Source organism: Myxocyprinus asiaticus, chromosome 11 (genome assembly GCF_019703515.2).
Source record: "Myxocyprinus asiaticus isolate MX2 ecotype Aquarium Trade chromosome 11, UBuf_Myxa_2, whole genome shotgun sequence".
NCBI classification, from domain to species: domain Eukaryota; kingdom Metazoa; phylum Chordata; class Actinopteri; order Cypriniformes; family Catostomidae; genus Myxocyprinus; species Myxocyprinus asiaticus.
The window spans coordinates 23,894,176-23,908,532 of NC_059354.1; the positions used below are offsets into that span (position 1 = coordinate 23,894,176).

The 14,357-nt window shown below is 38.7% G+C and overlaps 2 long non-coding RNA genes across 2 annotated transcripts; one reads left to right on the forward strand and one right to left on the reverse strand.

The window, feature by feature from the left end:
- The first annotated feature begins 7,932 nt into the window (after positions 1–7,932).
- Positions 7,933–10,287, forward strand: LOC127448537 (uncharacterized). The gene is made up of 3 exons (XR_007898547.1): positions 7,933–7,990; positions 9,498–9,540; positions 10,163–10,287. It is a non-coding gene; the product is annotated as an uncharacterized LOC127448537 (long non-coding RNA).
- Positions 9,460–12,991, reverse strand: LOC127448536 (uncharacterized). The gene is made up of 2 exons (XR_007898546.1): positions 12,864–12,991; positions 9,460–12,610 (listed from the first exon to the last, which is right to left on the reverse strand). It is a non-coding gene; the product is annotated as an uncharacterized LOC127448536 (long non-coding RNA).
- Positions 12,992–14,357: the final 1,366 nt, after the last annotated feature.

The window sequence follows — 14,357 nt, forward strand, 5'->3', positions numbered from 1 at the left end:
GAAATTCTAATAGGCCTCACTGCCTACTGCCTGGTTATTCATTTTCAGTATGAATTATCCATAAACATGTTATCATACACACACCATATGCTGATTTCCAGAAACATTCCACAATATTATTCAATGTTTAAAATGGCACATATTTGTATTTAATTTATAAATCATTAGCCAATAGCTATATGATAAATTCACTTTCATTTTATGGACCATGGTTGAAGAATACTTCCCAAAATGCTCTAATTTACTAAATATGATATATAATTAACAAATTAAAATGTTGATGTATCTGTTTATTTTTATGAAGTTATCTAAAAACAATGCGGTTGGCATTCTGTGGTGCTGTGTGACAAAATAACAATCTGATTGGATCGCTGAGTTAATTGTTTTCACAGTATTGATCTTTAAGAGAAATATGTTTAAATAATAATTAAAAATAATAAAACGAATAATAATTCGAAAATATGTATAATTATAGTTATATCAGGGAATTTGAAATGATTTGTCACAATTAATGATTTAATTATCTATGATTGCTGTAAAATTGTGTTAAACTGATAAAATTGCTCTTTTGTGAGACTGTGTTGAATTTCTTTGAATTGCAGTTCAGTAAATTTGTCTTCTTGTCATTCCAATTTAACAGTCTGTGAGGTGTAGTCACTTCAATCAATAATCAAACTCATGAATTTAAGGGGAGCCAAATGTTAAATTCAGTTTTCCCCCAACACTGATTGGCAAAAACAAAGAAAATAAACGTTTAAAGTGTATAACATTTTGAAATGGGAATAGCAGACACTATGATAGAAAAAAATCAAGAAATCAAGTGAACAAGCAACTATAAAACGTCTAAGCATGTATAAACACACACACACGCACACACGCACGCACACACACACACACAAAACAATATGGTATTCAAATAGTCAGATTTGTATAATATAGAAATTTTGATACAACTGAAAATAGTTCTAATACGTAATTCAAAGAAGTTCATAAATGCATTTTTTAATTTGTAATCCGCCTCTTCTGTTTTTTTATTGTCTATTGCCTTATCAATTTCCCACTGGACACCCAATCTGCTGCCATTTATTGCCCATTACTGAATATCCATAATTTAATTATGTTGTTTTTAAATAAAAAATGTATTCATAAATTTCACAATTTAATTTGTGTTGATTTATAGATTTCTGAACCAAAGATATTAAAGCAAACAGACTGTCTATGAGATGGTTTCACTGACACTGTCTTAGTGTGAAATTGTTTTGTTTCTTATTTAGTTAATGTTCTTCATGTCAGGCCTTGCAAATGTTTAGTGCTTACTTTTGAATCGTGGTTTTTAGATCTTTCATGCATCTTGCCATTGCTTCACTTTAACCTTTGAAGCATTTTATGCTATGGACTAATTCATGTAGCTGTAGTTTTATTAAATGCAAAACCAACAATTACAATGTTAGTGTGTACCAGTACTACTGAAAAAGATAGTAAAGAATCAGATCACATAAGTGGATGATAAAAAAATGATCCTTTGATACAGCAGAATAAAGGGCTGTAATGCTGCTCTATAAAGGCTGTTGCATGGTGAAGGTCTATCTGTGCAGTTGTGTGTCCCACAGAATGGCGACCAAGACATGAGATGCAAAGAGGTTGCAGAAGAGAACTCTGCATACTGAGATATTAGGTCATGGTGTACAATATGATGTAACATATTTGAATTAAATAATTGATATTTATGATATTTCAATAGCACTGAAAGTGATGTGTGTGATTTAGTCTAAAATTATTTTGAGCAAATAGAGTTTAGAGTTCAACATGAACAGCACACTATTCACTGTGTTGTTTATTTACATAAACTCAGCAAAAAAGAAACGTCCTCTCACTTTCAACTGCTTTTATTTTCAGCAAACTTAACATGTGTAAATATTTGTATGAACATAAAAAGATTCAACAACTAAGACATAAACTGAACAAGTTTCACAGATATGTGACTAACAGAAATGGTGATGATCAGCTGTCCTTCCTGTCTCCCTGTAGCACTGTCTTAGGCGTCTCACAGTACGGACATTGCAATTTATTGCCCTGGCCACATCTGCAGTCCTCATGCCTCCATGCAGCATGCCTAATGCACATTCACGCAGATTAGCAGGGACCCTGGGCATCTTTCTTTTGGTGTTTTTCAGAGTCAGTAGAAAGGTCTCTTTTGTGTCCTAAGTTTTTATAACTGTGACCTTAATTGCCTACTGTCTGTAAGCTGATAGTGTCTTAACGACCGTTCCACAGGTGCATGTTCATTAATTGATTATTTTTCATTGAACAAGCATGGAAAACATTGTTTAAACCCTTTACAATAAAGATCTGTAAAGTTATTTGGATTTTTACAAAATTACCTTTAAATTACAGTGTCCTAAAAAAGGGACATTTCTTTTTTTGCTGAGTTTATTTGTTTATGTTGCATCAGCTCTCCTCTAAGAGAAACACGCAAGTTTTTTTTAATGTTGTTAGAGGATTCCACTCTTCAGATTGTTGGCCTATAGCTGAAAATCATGAGTTCTGCTTCATTATTATTTTGTTGTATGTTTACTAAGCTGCTTACAGTACATTGGATAATGTAACATCTACAAGTCTTCATGATGTAATACAAAATGTCTGATACACACAGACAAATCTGAGGATTTTTGATAGAAAGTAGTATAATAACCAAGTGCTTCTAAGGACATTTCTGCATACTTCCACTTTTGAAACCAAAACAAAGGTCTGGCAGTGAGTTTAATGTTTTCATGCCAAAGCCGCTGTCTCCTTGGCAACAGGCTGTAAACTCAAAGCTGCTTCAGTCAGAAAGACGCAATAAGGACAAAGCACTGACCCTTAAAAAGACGTAAACAAAGGAACTGTTTGCTAATTTAACTGAACCATTTCAATCCAGAAACACTGGACAACAAACTGATGGCTCAGGTGAGCCTTTCTGGCTTAATTTAAACGACAGCAAGAGGCTTTTCATTAATTCTAATTATGTAAACCTTGATTTAACATATAATATACATGTAATTATGTATATGAGACATAAATCATAAACACAAAACCACATGGAAGACGAATAGTTCTTTTTCACGAAGAGCTGAGCATACTTCGTACTAAAGAGGCAAGATATTCATTACCATAAGTGAACAAGACCTGGAGATATTTTCTACCTCCACTAGTTTTTGTGTTGTGGATCTACAAGAACACTGGAGCATGAGGACACATGACAGAAGCAGATTTGTGTAGCTGATGTTGAAGGAAGGTCTGACTTCACTCCTGGGACGAAATTGACCTACCTGATGATTCACAGGGCTCCACTCTACTTATTAGTGCCTGCCAGAGGGGACTAACTATGGTATGAGGCTCCAGAGGTGATATGATCATGATTTTTGAAAAGCTAGAAGCCGATAGGTGACTTTTGTGTAGTGAAGCTAATAGGGGTGTAAAGTATTGATTGACTTTGGATAATGACTTTCCACTAGTTCCTGTTTCATGAATGCATTAGCTTTATCATGCAATATCATAAACCCTGGATGTAAGGCCAAGTAATAATTCATGAGCAGTTCATTTGATTTTTACATTGTTGAAACTTCTTTTAACATACATTCTGAACTCAGGTGACACATTTCTTTCTGGAAAGAGGAGCAGATCCTACACTGTGTAACAATAGCAACCAGACAGCGCTTCATGTTAGTCAGCCAGCGTTCCAGGGGTAGTTGCTGTTGGCCCTGATAAGAGATTTACCCCATCAACTGCAGCTCTCAGAGGCAGCCTGGAGGGGAGACCTCTGCTGTCTATGGGACCTGATGGTGAGCGGCTTAGGCTTCAACTTTTACTTGCCATTGACTGTTTGAAATGTGATATCAACACCAGGTTCAGACAAAACAGGCCAGACTCATTAGGGAGTTCTCTGATGGATTAGTATTGGCCATCTATCATGATGAGAGAACAATGTATTTTTCCCTAGTCTTACCTTTGTTGTGTGTTACAGGTCCATTCAGACTTGTTGGACCTAAATAAACAGAACAGAGATGGACTGACCCCTCTGATGCTGGCTGTAAGGAATGTGGATCTTTCTGAAGGACTGGAGATGCCATGGACATATCAAGCAGTAAAGTGGTGAAGGAACTTATGTCTCTTTCAGTGTAAGAAAACCAATTTTACTTGATTTGGTAATATCACATATTACTATGAAAGCATTCTGAAAATCTTGTCCTTCTTGGATCTGTGACATAGAGGTATTTGAAAGTCATTGAGTGAAATGGACATGAAGATCAAGAGAGAGCATGTGATTTAGAAGGCCTGTTTCATGACAAATCTTCAATTATTCACCTGCTCTTCTTTCCAATGACACAAAGATCATTGACAAAAGAGGTCTAACTGCTTTGTGGTACGTCTCTCAGATTAGGAGCTCTATGGTTAGCTTACTGGTTTTCCTCCCTTGTGAGTGTTTCCATTTTGTATTTTGATTTAATAAACATTTACTTTTTTGGCCAAGCAGGCCGGGAGGATCTTTGAGCTCCACCAGGAGGACAAGTTGTTGAGGGAGTATGCTTTGGAGTTTTTAGTACTGTCCTCAGGCCTTGGTTTCAATCAGGTTTGCCTTATTGATCTCTTTACGGTAGGCCTGGTTAAACCCATCAGATCTTGTATTCTCGAAGGGGTTGCAGGGGAAGTCTTTCCGAGGCCATTCAACTGGCCTTCAAATGGGAGGAATTAATTTCAGCCTGTGCCTCGGAGGACTTCCGTTCTTCATCCCAGCCCGAGAACAGCGATACTCCCTCACTGGCGGTGGATGCAGCAGCCGCTCCTTCCATGTGGAGGAGGAAGTGATGGAATTCCACACCTGAGCCCGTTGCTGACCACCAGGAGGCAGAGGCGGCCATTGCTGACTGCCAGGAGGTGGCCAAACCTGCTGCTGACCATGGGGAGGGGTCAGAGTCCACAGCAGGGCTTCCCACAGCTCGTAGGAGGAGGAAGAGATGAGATCTTAAGCCAGAGTCTGCCAACGTCCCATCTCCTTCATCAGCGGCCATCCCCCAGTCTGACCCCTCACAAGCGGCCAACGTCCAGTTCCCTTGTGGCCGTTGATGAGCCTGTCCAGTCCTCTGTGGTCGTCGTTCTGTCTGACCCCCACCACCAGCGACTGCCGCTTTGTCTGACCCATGTTCAGCAGCCGCCGCTCAGTTTGTCCAGTTCCCTGTCCCCAGCGCTCCACCAGTCCAGTCCCCAGCAGCTGCCAACGCCCAGTCGGAGCCCTTTGCCAGCCACCGCCAATAGAGTTCCCAGTGGCCATCATCGCTCTGTCTGACCCAGTCAAATGCCCAGCGGCCACAAGGACCTCATCTTCTGCCCAGTGGCCATATACGTCCAGTCTGCCTTGCTTCCTGCGATTGCCAAAAACCAGTCTGTCCAGTTCCCAGCGGCCACTAACGTCCAGTCAGGCCCTTTTCAGGTCTCCATGGCTGCCTCTGACCCCATCTGCACAGCGACTGCCTCTGACCTCACCTTCTGCCCAGCGGCTGCCACTGATCCCATCTGCCCAGTGGCTGAGGATTATCCTGCGCAGACCCCAGCTGCTTAGAACTTGCCCTGGTCTCTGGATTCCCCTCCGGCTTCGCCTTTGGCATCCTGTTCTGCCTGGCTTCTCTGGTCCTCCTACAACACTGCCCAGACCATCCCCCCCCACCCGATGTCCCACACCCACCCTTTCTAGTCTGTCATCTGCCCTTCGGCTGGGCCCATTCCATTCCATTCCCTGGTCTCCCCCACCCCCTCCTCGATCTGTCTTCTGCCCTCCTGGTCCCCTGCCCACTCCTTGGTTCAGTCCATCGCTTCTGCCTGGTGTGGACACCAAAAGGCGTCTGTTGAGGGGGGAAGGGGTTACTGTCGTGTGTGTCCTGGTTGTACTCCCAACTCCGCCCCCTAGTTTCCTCTGGCCTCAACCCTAATCTAATCCTCGTTATGTTGATTGTCTGCACCTGTTCCTCATGTGTTCCGTCTGTATATATCTTGCTCCCTTTCCTCTTGTGTTTGGATAATTTTGTATGCCATGTTGAGTCAGTTGGTCTGTGTCAGTTCTTTGATTGGTATGTTTTGTTTCTGTTTTACCTTACTGGTTTTCCTGCCCTTGTGTATTTTTGTTTCCTGTGTGTTTGATTTAGTAAAGATTTACTTTTTTGTTTGTGTCCCATTTCCTGCAAGACTCGTGACACCTGTTCTAGGTTTTCTGCAGTATTTTTCTCTTCGAAAAATAAATGTCGAAACATTGTTAGAATGTTCTATAAAAGTGTTTTGAAAATTTGACACCATCTGGGTATCCTGTAGATCCATTTGTTATATAATGTATGTGCTGGGTCACTAAAGACCCGAGGTAATGTTTGATGAAACTCATGCATTTAAGGGTTAATGTGGTGTCTCCCCACAGAAGACCCTTTTGCATTGTGTGGGAAAAAAGTAGACAAACTTAATTTTATGACTGTTAACATTATAAGATAATGAAAGCCTTCAAAGCATTCTATTTGGCTGAGCCTTAGTCACTGTATTCTGGCATCACAGCTGGCTAATGATGGTTTTAGCTGATTGAATGGATTATCTCCAGATGTTCAGTAGCGAACAGGTGAATTAGTCAAGTGTGATTCTGTGAGGTGTTTAGGGTAGTATAAAGCTCATGGCTTATATTTTTCTGTTTTATTGCTTGGTGCATGCCAGCTTTATTATTAAACTTTTTAAGAATAGCTTATAATGAACATTCTTAATTCAATGTGTCTCTAATGCACTGCAATCAAAATTACTTAATGAACTGTTGTGTTTTACAGACAGAATTTTCTGAAATTGGCCAAATTGAGGGGAGGGGAGGTAGGTTCCTTCCTGAAGGACACTGACTCTCTGTGGCCTTCAAAACATCCCTTTGGCAACCTTTTCCACAGACACATACACACATCCCTCAAAGGATCCATGACAATGGAAGGGGTTTGTCCAACTCTGCTTTTTAGGCTTTTCTGTTCCTTAGCCAGACTACACAGAGGAGTCAACAGAGAACCTTCACTCACTGACACTCAGATAAGGATTATTCCATGACTCAGAGCAACCATAAAACTGACTTTTAGTAAGGTTGAGAAAGGTATTTATATAGATTTATTATATATTTCTCTGTGTATATCTATAAAGTATATTTTGTTTACATCTCTGATTGGCTAAACAGAGGTGTTTATGTGTTGATGTTAAAAGGCTTAATGCTGCTAAGACCATTTTTATAATTAGCATTTTTCCATTTCTTTTTTCAATTAAATGTTTTTTATTTACCGTAATATATTGCTCTTGGTACATGATTGGAGAATTTTTTTTGTTCATTTGTACTGGGTTTTGTGCCTATGCATACTGGATAGTAGATGTTGAGAAATACTACGTTGCTGTGCACTCTCTATTATGACCATGGGGGTAATTCATCTCTGTTGTATGACTGTGGAGATGGCTTCACATGGCCTTTTTCACACAAAGTGTATTTGTCTGTGTGCGTGTGCACAGATTACAGGATTTGCTGTGAGGGTTCTATGGAGCCAAAGACAGACATCAAACACCAAGGCAGAGATGAGAAGAAACGAAGCAGGCTAGCCAGCTGATCATACAGTATATACACCCACTCATCACTTCTTCAAACTAAATGAGCATTCAAATAAACAAAGAGAGCCAATCACAAATGAATTCAGTGCCTCCCTCTCATTTTTAAACAAAGACTGTACAGAGGAATACCGTTACAGGATCATAACACTGGAGTTCCAGGGTATACCATTATCTATACAGAAAGAGAGAGAAAATGAGATTTGTCTCTGCCCCTTTCTACTCAGCATATTTTACAGAAAACATAACTAATTTGTAAATGCTTTGAAAAATGAAGTAATACATTTATTTTTCACCCAGTCTGACTTCATCCTTGCCCAGCCTGTGGGACAGCCAAAAAATGCTGGGACAAGTTAAGGTACCATCATTCTTAATTCCTCCTCGAAACCTGTTCTTCCTGCTCGTCATTTCACTCAGTTTAGTAAATCTGCACCAACGCTGTGAGCTGCTGCAAGCTTGGGATAATATTTATAACAGTATGTCTATACTTGTTTACTGTGAAAGAACACTCTTGTATTTAAAAATGTACAAACAGATGTACAAACATAAATATCAAACAGACATGAGTCTCTGTTCGGACTGGATTAGTTTTCCAGACAAAAGACACAAGCAACATAATTGTTACTGCGGACAACTGTAATGTTTACTGTTCAGCAATTCTGTCAATTATTAGCATAATTGGTCATGTATGTATTTGGAGATGCATATGCTAGGCTAGCAACTGCAGAATAAATCATTCCTAAAATTGCCACAAGCCTTAATGAGAGGTTTGCATTTATTATTATTTTTATTGCATCTTCGGTCTATGCATCTCCACATGATCCATACTTAAAACAGTCTGAAAATATCGGGGAAACTCTTTTCTCACAGGAGACTAGGTAATATTTACCCTTATATCAATTCACGTGGGACTAGTGTAACCTGGGGTTATTTTTAACAGGTGTTTTATGGAAGGTAAGGAATGCTGTAACCTGCCAGCGCAGGAAGGCAAAGTCCAGAAAAATTACTGATATGACCGGTTCACATGGGATTAAAATCACGGAGAAGCTCGAGTAATTATTATATTACACCATATCCCCATATAAAAATAATCCTAATCGAATAACATATAAACGCGCAAACATTTATTACATAGAAAGTGGTTTAAAAGATTGCAGTGGGAAACAAACAAGCACAATAAGTCATTTGAACTATACATAGTATATACATCAGCTGAAATGTAAATGGGAACACAGGTGGGGCAGTCACACAAGGCTTTTTACATGCTAATTTTTTTCGGACAATGCAACGGAGCAGGAAATGATGTCAGGCTGGAGAGCTTCTGGTTTTAGTAATAATATAAAACAAATATTAAATTTAACATTTTAAAATACAGTATACCATCTAATCACTTCCCAGAAACAATAAAAACACGCAGCTTTGAAATTTGTATCCTTTCAGTTCAGCCAAGCGGTCAGTGTGTGATGTTTCGATTTTCTATTTGTCATGCGTCCTCACGTCATGCAGATTCTCAGTTCAGATTTCACCAAACTTGAACTTTGGTACACAGCGTCGTATGAAATTTCTTCACATGAGCTTGCATTTCTGGTCTATTGTGTTCGGATGCGTTTGTGTGAATGGGAGTGAATGGAGCTCTAAGTGTAGTGTGACCACCCCTTTAGAGAACTGTACATGCACCATAGCATTACTTCAGACTGGGGTTTCATCCAAAAATCTCAGTGACCACTGCAGGTGGAGGAGATTGCGTTGAACTGCCAGTAGGCAGAAAGGTGGCTAAATATCATTGAGCATCAAGGAGATAATGTGCAGAAATCATCACAAAGGGCAGGCATGTAATGATTTTTATTTTCTTCAATAAACTACAGGGCTCAGAGGTGGTGAACAGTGGATGAAGATATTAGACAAAAGGTAAGAACATATAGTACTTATTTGAAATATTTAAATAAATGCAAACATACACTACCGGTCAAAAGTTTTGAAACACTTACTCATTCTTTATTATAATTCTTTTTTCTTTTTTTTTCACATTTAGAATAATAGTAAAGTCATCAAAACTATGGAATAACATAAATGGAACTATGGGAATTATGTTGTGACTAAACAAAATCCAAAATAAATCAAAACTGTGTTATATGTGCCTAGAATTTGCAGACATGTACTCTTGACATTTTCACAACCAAATTCTTGAGGAATCACCCTGGGATGCTTTTTAAACAGTACTGAAGGAGTTCCCATCTAAGTTGGGCACTTATTGGATGCTTTTCTTTATTATTTGGTCCAAGTCATCAATTTCAACAACGTCTTTATTTTTTTTTATTACATTTTAGTTTTATAATGAAATAAATTAATATGGTGGCACAATTATATTTTTGTCTACAAAACTAATTTCAAACATTTAAGCATACGCCTTCAGATCAAAAGATTTTTAAGATCATGAGAAACATTTCAGTCGTGTTTCAAAACTTTTGACTGGTAGTGTATGTCTGAGCATCTCCTTCAATACAATTTTCATTGCTGATGTGATTACCAGACTTCACCACCTACTCTGTGCTCAAGGACACCTAAACATCTAGCTCCGCTAGACAGTAGATTTAAGGATGGCTCTGCGCTTTCAAAACTTGAGCACCCACTACCCTTAAAAAAACTAGCATCTCTCCCCTCACCGAGTCCAGACGAAGAGCATAAAGGATCTCCAGGACGTTTTCCAAAAGATCCAAAGGCATCAAAGCAGGCGGTGAGGAGAGCAATTCCTGCAGCAGTAGTAGCCAAGAAGAGAAGGAGAATGATCCCCAAGAGACACACAAGATATTTGGGGACTGAATTTGGAATTGGAGTCCCATTTGGATTTCCAGAATTTCATCAGTTTTGGACTTATCACAAAAGAGACAGACAATGTAAATTCAGATGATAGGAAAGATGACACACCTTTCGGATCATTCGAGGTTGAGGCTGAAAAGAGACATGAGTCTTATGAAACAACTGAAAACTCAGAAGGTCTTGAGAAAAAGTCTCAAAATATTGACAATCACAACAGGTCTCGACATTAAGCATTGCCATGTGCTTGTCCTCTGGACAAGTAAATTGGTCATTCACTTGTCTGAGTAAAATTGACTTGTCCGGATTGAAAAAAGGACATTTAAGTTACATGCTCAAGTACCATGTCAAAGTTTATGTTGTATATTTTTCAAAAATGAAAATTTCATTATCAGAAATATAAACTGCACTGGGAGGAGACTATTGTCATAAGGTAATTATTTTTTGTTACGTAAAGTAGTTAAATAAAGAAAAGCCTCCATCGCCACCATTAACAGCAGGGATGCTCATAGTTCTGTGGAATGAGATCTACTTTTTCATCATGTTATTGCAGCAAGATCTACCATGTACAATAAAGGCTATACATTATCACAATACCAAAATTTCAGTAGTTGGTAGTGAAATTTGACGATTCTCAATACCAGCTTCAAAACCACAACAAATAATAACACTAATTAATATGTTAATTATGGAAGAATGGTTTCAAGTTCTTAAGTCATTATTCAAGACTAGTAAACAGTCAGTAACAAAATAACAATAAAAACAGCAATGAATAGAAAATAGTAGAACAAAAAATACAAATTAAGAAAATTCAGTGATTTTTTAACAGCTTTAAAAGTTTTTAACAGCTGTAGGCTACCAAGTATTCAAGCAAACATTCAAAATGAAATGCAACATAAAACTACTACTGGTCTTCACTGTATGATTATAATACATTCATACTTTTTAAAGCTACTAAAGTTACTCAGTCAAGAGCAGTGAGTGTTTTCTCGTTTTCTTGTTATGGTTGTTTGATTATAATGACACACTAGACAGCAGCAGGTCTATTAGCTTACATTTATACTTACAAATCCGACATTTTAATACAAATCCACTTTTTTCTCTGCTGTTTACGTTCTCTTTAGACATCAGTCTCTCTGTTTACATGAATACCTCACCAAGACGGGCATTTTGGCGGAATTTTGAAATGTATTTGACGGTGCGCATTAGCGTGAGCATTTTCAGAACACACGCGAATGTTCAGCACACACACATACGCCGCCTGTCAATCAAACAGGGCGCAGCTGTTACTAGATCACTAGAGAATTATTAAATGACATGCTCTTGATTACTTTCAACAGCAAAATAAGAATATGAACTTTCTAATAAGTGATGCAGGCCTAGGCTATCACAAATATAGCTGGTTATTTTTTTGTTATTGACGTTTTAATCAGTCTGCTTGTCCGGTCGGGCAAGTAAAATTCTCTGTCACTTGCCCCTTGAAAAACCCACTTTTCCCGGACAAGCGTTAATATCGAGCCCTGCAGGAAATCCTGCACTGCTTCTGATGGACCCAGCAATATAGCCAGAGAAATCCAACCTCTAGTCAAAGACAGAGGGTCCTGTTTAATGGAAGGTGAGAAGCACCTCACCAATGTGGACATAAGTGGAGTAGATCTAATTCCACATAACAAGAACAAAATGGTTAAGATGATCAAACGAAAGGACAGAAAAGGCTAAATATCTTGTCACATGAATCAGTCATTCAACATTCTGGCACACAGAAATCAGAGTACTCTTAATACCACAAGAAACGGGATAAATTCACCCACTTATTCAAAGGCAAAACTTAGAGAAAGCAATCCCACAAGGGAGATGAAGGTCCAGCAATCTATGAAATGTTTGCGGCTCCTGTTTATGAGAATCTTAGAGCCGGCAAGTCTTATGAGAAAACCAGACAGGTCCATACAGTATTTCAAGTTAAAACACAAATCATTGGAAAACAGTGGAGGTTAACAGAAGGAAACAAGCTCAATAAGGGAGATACAGTCGAGCTAAATGCAGGCAACTCAAAAGGAGGGATAATGTCCCAAATGGGATGAAAAACCATCCAGCTCCTTCAGAGATTAGTGCCATGTTTTTGAAACTTCTGATGGGACTATCCAGCAGATGCAATCCAAAATACCTGTTATTGAGGGTGATTGGAGGGAAATTTTAATCTCAGTTATAAATAGACAATATAGTTCCATACTGTCAGTGATTGAAGAAGTACTATAAAACTCTTCATCTAAAACAAACATTAACAAACTAAATAATCCAACAAGGACTCATCTCATTAAGGATGTAATACAACAAAAGCCACAGACTCCAACTGACTCAAGTGCCATGAGTAAACACATTTCTATCACAGCCATTGATCAATACATGAACAGTATCACCTGCATTCCAGAGGTTTCTTTATGAGGTGAGTGATGGAACTCTTGCAGATGACTTGCTGCAGTCTTTGGCAGAGGAGTTGATGTCACTGGAGGGAATAGATGCTGAAACACTTAAGACAGAAAAGGAAGACAGCAGGGAGATCAGAAATGACTTGCCCTCTAAATTCAAGAAACTATTAAATGAGGTAAAATGCTAACACAACAATATCTTCTACTTGTACATAGCTTGTCACTTAGAAATACACAATACTGTACCTTTATAAAATATCCTAGACCTAATCACATTATGTTTGTGTTGTCCACTAGGGTGTTTCCTCCAATAAACTGCATTATACTAACGGATCCTGCTCAGATAATGCTATCACATGGATAGAAGGAGAAGTTCTAGGCAAAGGAGCTTATGGAACAGTAGGTGTTTAAATGCAACTCCATCAAAGCAATTAAGTCCTAACTTAATACTGATAGAATGGGGACTTCCAGTTGGAGTAGTTGCATTTCCACTCTCCCCCACATATTAAGCTTACATTTCTAGCCCAACAATATACTGTATGTGAACGATAGTTTGTTGAATGGTTTATTATTAAAGCTGCTTATAAATATGAACATGACCTAAAATTCAAAGCTGAGTCCCAAATTGGATACTTCTTTACTATTCTAGTGCGAGTAGTGTGTTCACACTAGATGAGTCAAGTCAAATGCAGAAATTATTGACCAAAGTCTTCAAGCCCTACAGACAAAATCCCTGTATTTTGGGCATAAAATATTGTCTTTTAAAAATTAGATTTATAAAATATTCTCCAACCCCAATAATCATGGGTGCAAATGAAAAAAAAGTGTTTCTCATTTTGTTCTATATCTTTATGACACAGGTGTATTGTGGGCTTACCAGTAAAGGTCAGCTGATTGCAGTAAAACAGGTGACATTGGACGCTTCAAATTCAGAGATGGCAGAAAAAGAGTATGCTCACCTGGAAAGAGAGGTGGATCTTCTTAAGAACCTTCATCACACTAACATTGTTGGGTTCTTCGGCACAGCTCTGTGTGAGAACATTGGAAGCATCTTCATGGAGTATGTTCCAGGTGGTTCTATCTCCAGTATACTGAACATATTTGGAACCTTACCAGCAAAAGGTTTTGCCCTCTACACCCAACAGATTCTGGAGGGGGTTGCCTATCTTCATGCTAATAGAGTCATCCATAGGGATCTGAAGGGGAACAACATCATGCTTATGGCCACTGAGGTTGTCAAGCTAATTGACTTTGGTTGTGCTCGCCGTCTAAGTTGTCTAACTGGAAGCAAGAGTGAACTTTTGAAGTCTGTGCATGGTATTCCATACTGGATGGCACCAGAGGTGATAAGTGAGGCCAGTCATGGATGAAAATCAGACATTTGGAGCATTGGCTGCACTGTGTTTGAAATGGCCACAGGAAAGCCACCCCTAGCACACATGACCAAGACTGCATTTTACATTGGGGCTTGAAAGGGCTTGATGC